The following is a 15,680-nucleotide window of genomic DNA, read 5'->3' as shown; positions in this document are numbered from 1 at the left end:
TTTAAATAAAAAAGGTTTTTAATTTTTCAAGGCCTCCAGGTTTACATAGGATGTGTGTAAAAAGTGGATAGAAACGAAAGCCCAAAAACAGGAAAATGCCGACCACAAGCCTCCGAGATGTACTTCTTCCACTTCTAACGTCAACTACAGATGTTGCTGTTCTTTTATTTTGGAGACATAGACAAATATAAAAAAAAAAAAAAACAAAAAAAAAAAAAAAAAAAACCCACACACACACACACTATAATACATTACAAAGCTAGCAGTAGACAATGCACAATAAAGAACATGGGCAAGGCACATTACAACTAGGCAGCAGTGCCCTAGGTTCTTCCACAGCATTTTTGTGTTTAAAAGTCCCACAAGGAATATTAGTGCATTTAGTAAATTTGATAAAAACAGACGGGCATCAGATTGGGGCTGGACAAATCTCAGACACTGCAATACATATACCTATGCTGCCAATAAAAATGACAGCTGGCACCTAGCTCACAATGTAGACAACCAGTCCAATCGCTCTTTAGGCCTGATTCACACCTAGGCATTTTTAGTGCTTTTTGCATATTTGCTCTACAGAACGCATTCTATGGGAAACCACGCTACATGGACCGTAGTGCAAATCTGCAAAACGCACTAAAAATGCATAGGTGTGATTCTGGCCTTAGACCACACTCCACAAGAGGACTCATTGACCAAAACATGGCAACATGGTATATCACTTATAGATCAAGGTGATTCAAAATATGGCATATTTGGAGATGGCCAGATATGTTTTAATAGGTAACCACTTAAGGGTCCAGCCTTTTTCTGCAAAAATCTGTAATTTTTTGCTAGAAATTTATTTTTTATTTTTTTATTTTTTTAGCAGAAACTCTAGAGAATAAAATGGCAGTCATCGCAATTTTTTTTTTTTTTAGTGTCACACTTTTTTTGCGCAGCGTTTTTTCAGACAAATTTTTTTGAAAAAATAAATACACTTTGATGAATTGAAAAAAATAAAATAAATACACAAAATCACGATATACACCAATTGTTTTTGAATAATGTGAAAGATGATGTTACGCCAAGAAAATAGATACCCAACATGGCGGCACAGTGGTGTAGTGGTTAGCACTCTCACCTAGCAGTAAGAAGCAGTTTGAATCCCAACCACGACTCTACCTGCCTGGAGTTTGCATGTTCTCCCTGTGTCTGTGTGGGCTTCCTCCGGGTACTCCAGTTTCCTCCCACACTCCAAAGACATGCAGGTAGGTTAATTGGCTTCTGTCCAAAATTGACCCTAGTATATGAATGGCGACCTTGAAATGTGGGCTCCTTGAGGGTAGGGACCAATGTGAGTGTGCAATGTACAGGGATAGGGACAATTGTAGACACTCAGGTTGAACTGAACTGGATGGACTGGTGTCTTTATTCAACCTTACTAACTATGTAACTATGTCACGCTTTAAAACTGTGCGCACCCGTCGTATGGCACCAAACTACAGTAATTAAACAAAAATCTCCACAGACGATGCTTTAAAAATGTTTTACACGCTACCAGTTTATAGTTACAGTGCCTTGCGAAAGTATTCGGCCCCCTTGAACTTTTCAACCTTTTGCCACATTTCAGGCTTCAAACATAAAGATATAAAATTTTAATTTTTTGTGAAGAATCACCAACAAGTGGGACACAATTGTGAAGTGGAACGAAATCTATTGGATTTTTTAAACTTTTTTAACTAATAAAAAAAAATGAAAAGTGGGGCGTGCTAAATTATTCGGCCCCCTTGCATTAATACTTTGTAGAGCCACCTTTTGCTGCGATTACAGCTGCAAGTCACTTGGGGTATGTCTCTATCAGTTTTGCACATCGAGAGACTGAAATTCTTGCCCATTCTTCCTTGCAAAACAGCTCGAGCTCAGTGAGGTTGGATGGAGAGCATTTGTGAACAGCAGTTTTCAGCTCTTTCCACAGATTCTCGATTGGATTCAGGTCTGGACTTTGACTTGGCCATTCTAACACCTGAATAAGTTTTATTTGTGAACCATTCCTTTGTAGATTTTGCTGTATGTTTGGGATCATTGTCTTGTTGGAAGATAAATCTCCATCCCAGTTTCAGGTCTTTTGCAGACTCCAACAGGTTTTCATCCAGAATGGTCCAGCATTTGGCTGCATCCATCTTCCCCTCAATTTTAACCATCTTCCCTGTCCCTGCTGAAGAAAAGCAGGCCCAAACCATGATGCTGCCACCACCATGTTTGACAGTGGGGATGGTGTGTTGAGGGTGATGAGCTGTGTTGCTTTTTACGCCAAACATATCGTTTTGCATTGTGGGCAAAAAGTTTGATTTTGGTTTCATCTGACCAGAGCACCTTCTTCCACATGTTTGGTGTGTCTCCCAGGTGGCTTGTGGCAAACTTTAGATGAGACTTTTTATGGATATCTTTGAGAAATGGCTTTCTTCTTGCCACTCTTCCATAAAGGCCAGATTTGTGCAGTGTACGACTGATTGTTGTTCTATGGACAGACTCTCCCACCTCAGCTTTAGTTCTCTGCCGTTCATCCAGAGTGATCATGGGCCTCTTGGCTGCATCTCTGATCAGTCTTCTCCTTGTCTGAGCTGAAAGTTTAGAGGGACGGCCAGGTCTTGGTAGATTTGCAGTGGTCTGATACTCCTTCCATTTCAAAATGATCGCTTGCACAGTGCTCCTTGGGATGTTTAAAGCTTGGGAAATCTTTTTGTATCCAAATCCGGCTTTAAACTTCTCCACAACAGTATTACGGACCTGCCTGGTGTGTTCCTTGGTCTTCATGATGCTCTCTGCGCTTTCAACAGAACCCTGAGACTATCACAGAGCAGGTGCATTTATACAGAGACTCGATTACACACAGGTGGATTCTATTTATCACCAGTCAGTCATTTAGGACAACATTGGATCATTCAGAGATCCTCGCTGAACTTCTGGAGTGAGTTTGCTGCACTGAAAGTAAAGGGGCCGAATAATTTTGCACGCACCACTTTTCAGTTTTTTTATTTGCTTGTTGGTGATTCTTCGCAAAAAAATTAAAATTTTATATATTTATGTTTGAAGCCTGAAATGTGGCAAAAGGTTAAAAAGTTCAAGGGGGCCGAATACTTTCGCAAGGCACTGTACAGGAGGTCTAGTGCTAGAATTATTGCTCTTGCTCAGATGTTCACAGCAATATCGCACATGTGTGGTGCAAAAACCATTTACATATGTGGGTGTGACCTACTGCATGCAGGGACAGGAGCACTTAAGAGCCAGTTCACACCAGATGCAGTTCCATGCAGTTCCGTTTTTTCTGCACCAATACAGTCAGTTCCGGTCAGTTTCTGCACCAGAACCTGACTGCATGGTGTGAACTAGAGCCATTGGGATACATGGAAAACACTGTGCATGCATTTTTAGTGCAAGAAAAAAAAAATTAAAAAAAAAGCGCACGGAACTGAACGGGAACTGCGTCTGGTGTGAACTGGTCCCAAAAAATAAATAAATATGTTTACATGGCTTGAAAACCGCTCTGGTCCCCCAATGCCATAGAGATAAGAGGTGGCCATCTTGCCACTCATCTCTATGGAAAGTAGGGCTGAAACAACTAATCGATTATGAAATTAGTCGATTACTATTTTCATAATCGATTAATCGGCCAGTAACATAATGGGGTTAAAAAAAAAAAAAAAAAAAAAAAAAAAAACTAGCCCTTTATAGTACAAAGAGAGCAAATAATCGCTACTGTAAATATTACTTTCGCTGTTCTACAGTAAAAGAAAAATGAACCCCTTACAGTAGTGATTATCTGGTGTTTTTCTACTATAAAAAGGGCTAATTTTAGTTTTTTTAATCCCATTATGTTACTAAAAGTCTTAGACCTGGTTCACATCTATGTGTTTGTTTATTGGCGTTTTTTTTTTTTTTGCAGAAATGCACTACCGTTCATTTACATGGTTTCCTATGGGACACGTTCACACCTGAAAGGGTCAGGGACTTTTAAAAACGCAAAATGGTTCTTTATTGGTTCAATATATTTCAGTGGAGAAGCTGCAGAAAAGCATGTAATGCGTTTTTGCAGCAATTTGTGTTTTTTAATCTGCCCAAAAAATGTACAGCAAAAAGCGCTGCAGAAACAGATCAAAAGCAAACTGCATAGGTGTGTACCGAGCCTTATGCTGGCCTCACAGATCAATTTTCAGATGAGAATATTCAGACCAAAAATCTTTGTACATTCGCTGAATGAAAGAATTTTGTTTGAAATTTTCACTTGTTTTTAAAATGAATATCATTTCTGAACGAAAACCACATACACTGTCTGAAAATGTATTTGACTAAGAAGTTTTCTATTATTTCTACAATTTTCCTGTCACTGTGGTTGAAAATGAACATCAATTTGACCCACTTTTTTTATATATGTTATTACCCGATTAATCTAAACAATAAAATCGGAGAACTAATCGATTATGAAAATCATCATTAGTTGCAGCCCTAATGGAAAGCCGGCCGCCGGCACAAAATGGTTTCCGGGCTCAGCACTGTAATGGAAGCCCTGGAACCATGGGGAAGGGGGGGGGGGGGGGAAGCAGCGAGGAGGGCCACCTCCCCCACCGCTTCTTAAATTGATCCTGCGGTGCATCTGCTGCAGGGATTACTTTATCTGAAAGACCGCCGCCTAAGGGAAAATAAAATACCGGGGTTATGGCATCAAGCTGCAGCCATAAACCTGGTATTTAACATCAAAGTCATGACGTATTTTCCCAGTTAGGCGGACGGCAAGTGGTTTAAGAAAAGTAACAAAAGTCTCTGTAGCTTAGGGCAGGGATTCTCAGCTCCAGTCCTCAAGGCGCCCCAACAGGTCATGTTTTCAGGCTCTCCATTATTTTGCACAGGTGCTTTAATCAGTTTCACTGCCTTAGCAATTAGCACAGCTCGTACATCTGAGGGAAATCCTGAAAAACATGACCTGCTGGGGTGCCTTGAGGACTGGATTTGAGAAACACTGGCTTAGGAGCTAGCCATACATGCATAGATTTCTCTCGTTCAGCCTGAAGGTTGAATGAGAAAAATGTAAAAGATTCCTCTATCCAAACTAAATAGAGTGGATGGAGGAATCTCCACTGCTGGTTATTGCATTCAAGCAGCTGCAACCCCCTGCAGCAGATTGAATACCCAAACCGTGACTGCAACTGATCAAATGCAAATCACTGTTTGCCCAACAATTGCTTGATTTCCCAAACAAAATTTTGTCGAGTCAAATAGTACAGACAGAACCACCCATGGCTTCATCTGTAAATGATTTGGCTAAAATTTGAGCATGTATGGCCAGATTGCGAAAGAATTTTCTTTCGAAAATCAGAAATTTTGTGGTCATCATTTATTTTGAGCATTTCTTTTTTGATTACATTTCCTGCACAATTCTCCCATAAACATTTAGAAAATTGTTCGTTTTTCAAAAAAAAAATTTCCAACATGGCCAATTAGGCCCCTTTCACACATGCGGACAGTATGTCCGCATTTCATCCATCCGTTTGCGGATGAAATACGGACATACATGCATCCCTATGGGATAGCGGGTGTCTGCGGATGAACATCCACACACACCCCCGCTATTGTCCGCCTCCACTACTGTCCGATTCTGCAGACGGAGGAAAATCCTATTTTTCTATCCGTCTGCAGAGCGGATCGGATAAACACGGACAGACGGTCCGTGCTCATCCGATCCCCATAGAGGAGAGCGGAGATCTGACAGGGCGGTCCCTGCACAGTGTGCAGAGACCGCCCTGTCCGCCACCGGCTCAGTGGGGACAACGGAGCGATCCCCGCTGAGCGAGCGGATCATCATGGGGCGGATCATTACTGATCCGTCCCGTGTGAAAGGGGCCTTACTGAAATTTGATAACCACACAAAAACCGGCTGTTGCTGCAGCCCCACTAATGTTGCGAAATTCTAACGAAAAGCCTTAGGTTGAATTTCGAAAATCTTATCTATGTATTGCCTGCCTTAGACTACATGGGCCTACCTCTTATTATTTGGTGGTATAACCTTCAAAAAAAGGGAAGCTTAACATATTGTGCTTGTTTACACTTGCAGCGGTCTCTGGCTCATTGGATCACTTTTTAGGGAGCAATGGCTGATGGCCATTCAGGAGGCAGTAGTGCTGCCTCCTGAATGCCCACAGATGAGCAGGGTTTTTTAATACAAATACACCCCCCTACCCCTTTCCAAGTGTAAAGAAGCCCATAAAGTAACAACCTCTAAGGCTCGGTTCACACAGCTGCAATGCGATTTTGACTCAATTTGCAGTGCGATTATGTAGTGCCATTTTGATTGTGTCTTGGATATGGTTTAGTTATTCTGCAGGACAAGATTGCACTGTAAAAATTGCACCAAAGTAGCACGAGACCCTTTTCCAAATTCACTGCGCTGCTTTGAGGTTTAATTGTATTGTCATGCAAGATTTGAAATCGCCTCAGATTGAGCAAGGCCTAACAGTGCATGTTTTTTTGTTTTCATAAAACCATTAACATTTCAATAGGCTGATAAAGAGTCATATGCTTGTGTACGGGGGGGGGGGGGGGTCTAAGGAGGTGCTGGAATTCCTCATAACAAAAATTCAATACCTGTACTGAAATTTTAGACAAGCTGAAACATTGCAAATTGTATGCAGTAGATGGACGTGACCTGACACACACTATATGAAACACATGGCAGCCTCCATCCCTGATTTAGTAGATACATTGTAAATTAGACTTGAATTGGATATATAATATAAATCGCTATTCAAATCATGTACAGATTGTAAAATGGTTATCCTATCCTATTATATAATATAATATAATCGCTATTCAAATCATGTACAGATTGTAAAATGGTTATCCTATCAAATTCTTCAGGAGATGAACAGGTTATGAATGTCGCTTTTAAGAAAGTATACACAGGCTGAAGATCAGACAGTTCAGCAGGAACTGGACGACTTTTGGTCAGTGTGTACAGCTGTCTTTCCATCAGAAGCCAGTCTAACAGGCTAAATTGAGTGAGGGGGAAACAAAAAAAAAAAACACACACACACACACACACACACACACACACACACGACATTATAAAAAAAAAAAAATTTTTTTTAAAAAAGCCAGTAGCGTTAGCTGTAGAATATGTTTTTCAGCTTTTTTTTAACAAAAATTATACTCCCACGGAAGCTTATGGCTCAAAAACGCTGATAAACGCCAAGTTGTAGCCAAGTTCAGAGTTGAGGAGTCTTTCAGTTTTTTTCTAACTCTGAAAAAAAAAAAAAAAAAACGCCAAAGTTTCAATTGTTTATCGTTTATAAAATAGACTTGAACGAGAGAAAATAAATAAAAAGCAGGGAAATAAATAAATGGAGGCGAATAGGGAGTTAATTAAGGCCGATTAGAGTAAATTAGGGGTTATTAATTATTAAGGGGTTAAACAGAGGAACATTAGTACATCCCTTTGATCTGCAGATGAAGAATCAAAAATATACAAAAAGAAACAATGTTTCTTTTTATTTTAGTGTTTCAGGGTTAGGTAATGTTGTTAATAAACATTGCAGACTGCTTTTTATTCTTTTTTGACAGCTCCAATTACTGGACTTCTTTAACACTGGGTAGACCCACTGACAGCTCAAAGAGCCAATCCTGAAAGTATCGGTGCATTTGCACGAGTACCGATACTTGTGCAAATACTCGGTATTGGCACCGATACTAGTATCGGTGTAATCCTGGTAATAATTATTAACTGTACTGGTTTTTCTGTGTATTTTTACAACTGCATTTTAAAGCCCAACTCTGGAAAAATAAAAATAAATCATCTCTTGCAGTGGGGCTGTGCCCCACTGCGTTACTAAACCCAGAATCTGCATGCACTATATCTGGTCTCCCACAGTACATGCAAATGCAATTAATTTTAGTAAATAAAAAAATTGCTAAATACTTTCTCATCAGCAGTATATAGCAGTATTGTGACGTCTATTGGTGCCTAGTTAAAGCTTGTAGGAGGAGTTTTCTATCTCCTGACTGTCCTATGAGGCTACAGGACCTGTCTGGACAGTGCTGATTGGCCCTGTGCTGAACACATGCGCCCTCCCAAAAATAAACAAACTCTCTAGCAATAAGTACTCGATGGACTTAAGTATGCGTTGCACGTGTATTAGTATAGTTATGTGATTTTATACTTGCTGTCTGACCATTTATATGATACTTGATGTGAATGTACTGTCTTGTTTGTCTAATAAAAAAACCTTTCCTGAAAAAATAAATAAACACCTCTCTAGCAATACACATCAAACTGAGCATGTGCAGAGTGTCCCCAGGGCTCTGTACTATCAGAAGATGCGTGGGGGGGCAGTGTAAGGGGAGGATCTGGGAAGACAGGATCAAACAGCCTTTTACACAATTCAGAAGATTAACCCATTAGGTTCCACAGTGCATATATGCAGCATGATTTACTGCATATGCATACTGTTGTGGGTTTAGTAACACTTTAAGTGATTGTTTATGTCTGGGGGGGGGACAGTAAAAAGCAGGATAAAAAAAAAAAAAAAAAAAAAAAAAAAAAAAAAAACACAACTTACCTGGTCCCGCAGTCCTCCCCACACCTATACCGTTTTCTGTACCCCATGCTCCTGCAGTTTAGGGTCCTGACATCATCAAGACCAGAGCAGGGGCCACGTCCATGCTCTGGATGCAAGCACGCAAAGACAGCCCACTGACGGATTGTGGGGGAGTGGAGGACCAGGTAAGTAGAACGGTATCTCCCCGAAGAAAAACAAGCTAATATCCCTTGCAGTGTGGGCACAGCCCCACATTCAGGAATCATTTTAATCAATCAGGAGCTGGGCTTTTAGTCTGCATGAAAAATGCCCCTTGCAGCAATACCATTACCTTTGCAGCACAGAACAAGGGGTGTGCAGCTGTGGGTGTTCCTAGTTATGAGCTCCAATGTAAAACTGAAAAATGACAGTTATTGGCAAGTTAACTGACACACATTAACACTGCTAAACATGGTTTGGGCATCTAAACTTCAGAAGAGTTAAGTGAACCGGCCACAGACCTATGTAATTCAAACTGAAATTCAGTTAGCTGGGCATGTTTTACAGGAACGTTAAGGATTTGCATACAACTTTAGCTGCTGTCAGAATACAATAGCGCATCGGGCGGGATTCCCCCATCAACACTGACTGCGGGTTGAAGGAAATATAATTGTATAATGAATGGCCTGCCTTAAAGTGAAACACCTATGAATTTTTAGTGCTTTAAAAAGGGATTGTAAAGATAAAATTTTTATTTTTTTAAAAATAACAAACATGTTATACTTGCCTCCACTGTGCAGCTCGCTTGGCGCAGAGTGGCCCCCGAACCTGCTCTTCTGGGGTCCCTCGGCAGCTGTCTCTGCTTCCTCCCTCAGATGCTTCTCATGTTCATGCGAGCTCCCTCACATGGTGAGAAGCATCTGCGGGCGCGCTCCCGTGATACAGCAGGCGGCTATAGCCGCTCGCTGTATCACACGGCCCCGCCCCCCGGCGCTCCGCGTCAGTGGATGTGATTGACAGCAGCACGAGCCAATGGCTGCGCTGCTTTCCATCCATCCAATCAGCAGCCAGGCTGAACGGTGGAAAGGACGTCGGGGGACGAGCGCGGGACTTTCAAGAGGTGAGGTAAGTAAAAACGGGGGGCTGGGGCAGCGTCAGATGTTTTTTCACCTTAATGCACAGAATGCATTAAGGTGAAAAAAACATTTACCTTTACAACCCCTTTAAGCATTTTGCATATTTGCTCTACAGAACGTGTTCCATAGGAAACCATGTTAAATGGACTGTAGTGCAAATCTGCAAAATGCACAGGTGTGAATCAGGCAAATACACTTTCATGAAAGAAAATAGATAAGCCAATTTTTTTGGTAAAATATAAAAGATGTTACGTCGAGTAAATAGATACCAAACACGTCACACCTTAAAATTGCCTACACTCACAAAATCACTCCAGACTACAGTACTTAAAAATCTCCATAGGGAATCATTTTTCACAGGTTGCCAGTTTAGAGTTACAGAGGAGGCCTAGTGCTAGAAATATTGCTCTCCCTCCAACAATCACATTGATACCTCACATGTGTGGTTTGAACACTGTTACATATGTGGGCGTGACCTACGTATGTGGTCGCTTCTGGGCTTAAGGGCCAGTTCACACCACATACAGTCCAGTGCATTTTTTTTCTGCATCAAAAAACGCATGGAAAGTAGGTTATATGGTTTTCAATGGCATAGTTCACACCAGTGCGGTTAGTTCCAGGAAAAAAAAAAAAAAAAAAAAAGTAGAACAAGAAGCATTTTTTCTGCACTGGACGCTGTAAAACGCATCAAAAATGCACTGCAACACACTTGTCCTTAGCAGAAAGCACTGGACTGCATCAAAAAAGTGCATGCAGAAAAGCACCTGGAATGCATCAGGACTGCGTTTTTTTTTTTTTGTTATATCTCCACTCAAAGTCAATGACGTCCACCTGGGGAAAGATGTAAAAAGCAAGATATCACATTTAAAAAGTGGCAATGACATCATCACTGTGCTGTACAAAAGCCTGTACAGCAGGCCACGCCCACTCTAGGAGGGGGGTGGATACAAGACCAGACACTCTGCACATGCAGGGAAAGCAGAGGTGACCAGTCTTCATTACTGGAAGCTTCTGAGCCAAGGCAAAGCATAAGAGCTGTTTTATGTTGGATTATTGCAGAGATATGGAATACACAAATATGAGACCAAGACATAATACACATCTCCAGGATTTAGCCCAAAGTTTGGCTTTAAAGGGTAAATTCCCCTTTTCATGGAAAAAAAAAAAAAAAAAAAAAAAAGAAAAGAAGAAGAAGATTAACCAACATCTCCAGACCCTGCTGCACAAGGCAGCAATGATGCCCCATGTTGCCAGTATAGTGGTCTGTACACTGCAATACACAGCCTTGGAGCGAATATACCGTACATCATAAGGCACACAATGGCAAGAACTCATTGGTCAGTGCGAACACTGAGAAGCACTTCGTTCTAGGACAGCCTCAGATGTGCTTCTCACTGGTTAGCCTGGTCACATGACTGCGCTGACCAACGAGCGCTTGTCATTACAAGCATTATGATGAATACTTACTCAGAGGTTGTGTATTCCAGTGTACAGACCGCTATACCGGCAGCACGACTTCATGGGCAGCGGGGTCCAGAGGGGTGGCCGGGAAATTCATAATTAGCTCACTTTTTTTTATTTTTTTATTTATTTTTTTTAAATAGAAAAAGGTGAATTTACCCTTTAAAGCAATCCTGCGCTTTGATAATTCAGGGCAAAGCAATAGGCTGTCTTTAACTAGTACTCCAAAACAGGATATACTCTGCTTTTCCTTCCTCTCTAACCCAGTGTTTCTCAACTCCAGGCCTCAAAGCGCCCCAGCAGGTCATGTTTTCAGGATTTCCTTCTGTGATAATTACTAAAGGCAGTGAAACTGATCAAATCAGCTGTGCAAAATAATGGAAGACCTGAAAGCATGACCTGTTGGGGCGCTTTGAGGACTGGAGTTGAGAAATACTGCTCTAACCCACTCCTAATAATAATAAAAAAAAAAAAAAAAAAAAAAATAGATATATAATTTTATCTATCTGATGAGCCATAGGAAATACCCGGTACTACTGAGTATGAATAAGTATGGGATTCACCCCAAGTGACAGCGTTGAGCTGGTAAGCCCACCCTAGGGGAGTCCAGGATCTGATCTGCAATCTGGGCCATAAAAAAAAAAAAAAAAAAAAAAAAAAAAAAAAAAAAAGTACATTTTCAGCTAAACTGAACATATATGCAATTTTATGTGGATATAAGCATTTAAAAATAACGATCTTCAAGTACAGGAAATCCCTGTAACATGACCCAACCAAGAAGTATAATCAATGCACCTCAGCACATTTTTTGGAGAGGTCATGCACTGACAATAATACATTGGAAAATACTGATTACTGCAATAAATATGACTATTTAGGCAAACTATAGAGAAGAACTAGATAAAAAAAAAGGGGACACATTTACAGTTATATTATTATTAAGCACACAATTGTACTGGGCTTAAAAGCAGAGATTTTCACTTCCTAACAGTGCAAGAAAAAGTGTTAAGCTGTACATTTATGTATAGATTTTTTTCATTCAACCTGCAGACTAAAACAAAATAAACACAACCCTTAACAGATTCTTCCATCCACTGCTGGCCATACATTATACAATTTTCCTTTAGATTTACTAAAACCATGTAATATGAGGTCAAAACCAAACACTTTCAATGTGTATGCAATCAGGCAGGTCATTGCACTGCTTAGTTGAAGGAAATCTAAAAAGGAAATTGAATTAAAAAAAAAAAAAAAAAATCCAAAAAAAAAAAAAAAAAAAATTGTATAATGTAAGGCCAGCTTAAGGTTTCTTTCACAGTGGGTAAAGCGGCGCTATTCGGGCCACTAGCGGGCCGGTTTTAACCATCGCTAGTAGCCGAAAAAGAGTTAAAACCGCCCACAAATCGGTGCTGCAGCGGTGCTTTGCCAACGGGTTTGCAGCGCTGCCCCGTTGTTTTCAATGGGAAGCGGCGCTTTAGGAGCGGTGAATACACCACTCCTATAGAGCTGCAAAGATGCGGCTTGCAGGACTTTCTTTGACCGTCCTGCTCCAGTGTAAAAGTCCTCGGGGCTTTCACATTGGAGTGAATTGAGCGGCTCTTCCAAGGCGCGTTGCAGGCGCTATTTTTAGCACTATAGCGGCAGCAAAGCGCATCGGTGTGAAAGTAGCCTAACAGTGCAAAAAGACGACTCACCTGCTGACAAAATACCCCAACAGTGTCTGCATCTGATTGGCTGCAGCCGCTGTCCAGCTGGCTCTTTTGATTTTTCAACCAAAGGATATATATCGGATAAGAGGGCGTGAGCAGGGACACCCACTAATCAAAGTTTCATCCAGTTCAGCAGCAACCATCTGAAATTTGCTCCATGTATGGTCAAGCTTAAATGTGGTTGTAAACCCTTGGTCCTCGTTCACGCCTGAGCGATTTTCTGCTTGAAGCTCTAAAAATGCTCAACAAGCCAAATCCCATTCATTTCAATGGCCCCTGTTCACATCTGAGCATTCTGAAGTCGTCTGAAGCAAAATGCCTGTCGCTTAAAAAAAAATATATATATTTGCAAGTGTTTTTTTGGCCCCATAGACTTCCTAGTGCTTTCTATTTGCTAAACAAAAAAAATAAAAAAAAAAACACACACCTGAAGCTGTAAAACACTTGTAATACTCTTTTAAAAAAACACTTAATGCAGGGTGTGACTACAGATTTACATATAGTATATAGTGACTGGTCTTAAGAGATACGCAGAGATGCGGGGAAATCCTCCTACAGTTATACCCGTTTATCTGCAGTCTTCTCTTCATCCAAAGTGCCGAAATATAAAGCTTGTCTGAAAGTCCAGAAAAAAGGGGGCAGAGCTAATAATCACACTTGGCAGAGCTCATTAAAGGAGAGCTCTGGGGCGGATTGGAGGTAAGACACACACACTGCCTCCCCTCCACACAGAAACAGAGCTGAGGCTGTCAATCTGCTGGAGGTCCCTCCCCTGTCACCTTTTTTTTCCTCTTGGTGTCAGGAAAACTTGTCAGAAGTGACTCATACTGATAGAGGAACAAGGCAGCAGACAGAAATGACACTTACTGCTCTTAATTGAGACAAGTGCACACTATAGAGGGATATGCTATGCTTTGTTCATATTTCATGTCAAAGATTACTTTGCACAATGTCTGAGCCAAGAAGCCCCGATTGTACAGTATTGTTTTGTAAACACAATAGGGTTTCCTTTATAACAAGGGACATAATTTCAGCCATATGTAAAATGAATAATTCCATGCACGCCAGACTCAATCCTTGCTTTTTGGTCGACTATACCGCTTCACGGTTCGTGGGCAAGCTACACAGGTCATTGGTTTGTTTGTCTTCTCTAGCCTATCCTGTGGAGCAGATCATGCCCCTTGGCCTATGCCAAGGCACATACCATACCTTAACCCAGGGGTAGGCAACCTGGGGCCCTCCAGCTGTTGTGGAACTACATTTCCCATGAGGCATCGCAAGGCTGGCAGTTACAATTACTCCCAGAGACATGATGGGAGTTGTAGTCCTGCAACAGCTGGAGGGCCCCAGGTTGCCTTCCCTTGCCTTAGCTTAGCCTATCCCGAGGCGAGCGTCACAGCTTAGCCTATCCCGAGGAGAGCGTCACAGCTTAGCCTATCCCGAGGAGAGCGTCACAGCTTAGCCTATCCCGAGGAGAGCGTCACAGCTTAGCCTATCCCGAGGCGCGCGTCACAGCTTAGCCTATCCCGAGGCGCGCGTCACAGCTTAGCCTATCCCGAGGCGCGCGTCACAGCTTAGCCTATCCCGAGGCGCGCGTCACAGCTTAGCCTATCCGTTATACAATTTTCTTCAGGATTTACCTTTAACTATGTAGTGCAAGGGCCTGCCTGATTGCATACAAACTGAAAGGGTCTAGGTTTCATATTATATGGTTTTTGGTAAATGTAAAGGAAATTTGTATAATGTATGGCCAGCCTTAGTCTATCCTAAGGAGCAGATCATTTCTTAGCCCAGGGCTACACTAGGCTATGAAATCTCTGCTACTGATAATCACAAGTGATTGATTGCCGGTATGTCCTGGTCATTACCGACAACCGGTGAGCTGTGTTGGTAAATGGGCAGTGTAATTATTGGCATGCTTGTGCCAGTCTGCAGTGGGCACAGGCTGGGCATTCATGAATGTTGCCAGCCTACCCTAGATGGATGCAGTTCTCCTCCAGGCCTACCATGACAGTACGATGGACGATCAGGTCCAATGCAGCCGTACGATGCCATTGTTCCCCGGGCAGGGATGATGCCATGCCCCCCCCTGGCACTCACCAGACATGCAGAGCCCAGGCTCCTCGGATCTCCTCCTCTATTGCGGTCCTCCCAGCATGCTGCTGTCAGCCGATGGTGTATGATAGATCCCGGGCACACAACACGTCCTACGGACAATCGCTTCCTTCCTCCAAACGTCAAGGTGAGCAGAAAAAGCAATGGAGAGGATAGGGCTGGGATGTGCCAGGCTGGGTGCCTCCCTTCTCCGCTCCTGCTAGGTAGGTACAACGGTGCCAGCTGCTGTTCTTCTGCTTCTCCGTGCCATCAATGCCCCGTCCTCCCATCCCGGAAAGTCAGGAGTTGTTGCTGTTCCCAGCAGTTGCTGGTGGCCATTTTTAATCTTGATTCCTCCTCCCTCTTCCTGACTCACTCCTCGCTCTTCCCTGTCCCTCCCTTCCCCCCTCTCTGCCTGTGTGATGATGACACTGCCTGCCTGCTCTATTCTTCTGGATGGATGGAGAGAATGGGCAGCTTTTGTCACTTCCCTCCCTGCACACACTGCCTTATGGGAGACACTGTGCCAAGGAACACTCCCAGCATGGTCCATTCACAGGGGAACCATCCTTCCATGCCACTCACCTCAGGTGGGCACACACCAATTGGATCTCCAAAGCAAGGCATTCATCCTCTAATAAAATATTAAACACATACCATATTGAATGAAAATACAATCTATCAGAAATCATCTATTGAAAATATATATATTTTTTTTTTTTTTTCAAAACAAGGGT

At 42.1% G+C, this 15,680-nt stretch overlaps 1 protein-coding gene across 4 annotated transcripts in view; it reads right to left on the bottom strand.

Annotated features, from left to right (window-relative positions):
* The window catches only part of WDFY3 (WD repeat and FYVE domain containing 3), a 367,376-nt gene extending 352,055 nt beyond the window's left edge, over positions 1–15,321 (bottom strand). For all 4 annotated transcript variants that reach the window (XM_077476410.1, XM_077476412.1, XM_077476411.1 and 1 more), the window contains exon 1: positions 14,950–15,321. The gene's annotated coding sequence lies outside the window, so the exon portion shown is untranslated. The remainder of the gene's footprint in view (positions 1–14,949) is intronic.
* Between the last annotated feature and the right edge of the window lie 359 nt (positions 15,322–15,680).

Source organism: Lithobates pipiens, unplaced genomic scaffold (assembly GCF_037356315.1).
Source record: "Lithobates pipiens isolate NorthernLeopardFrog02 unplaced genomic scaffold, aLitPip1_a1.2 Scaffold_13, whole genome shotgun sequence".
Taxonomy (NCBI): Eukaryota; Metazoa; Chordata; class Amphibia; order Anura; family Ranidae; genus Lithobates; species Lithobates pipiens.
The sequence above is the reverse complement of the archived record's forward strand: the minus strand, read 5'-3'. Positions and strand labels throughout refer to the sequence as shown.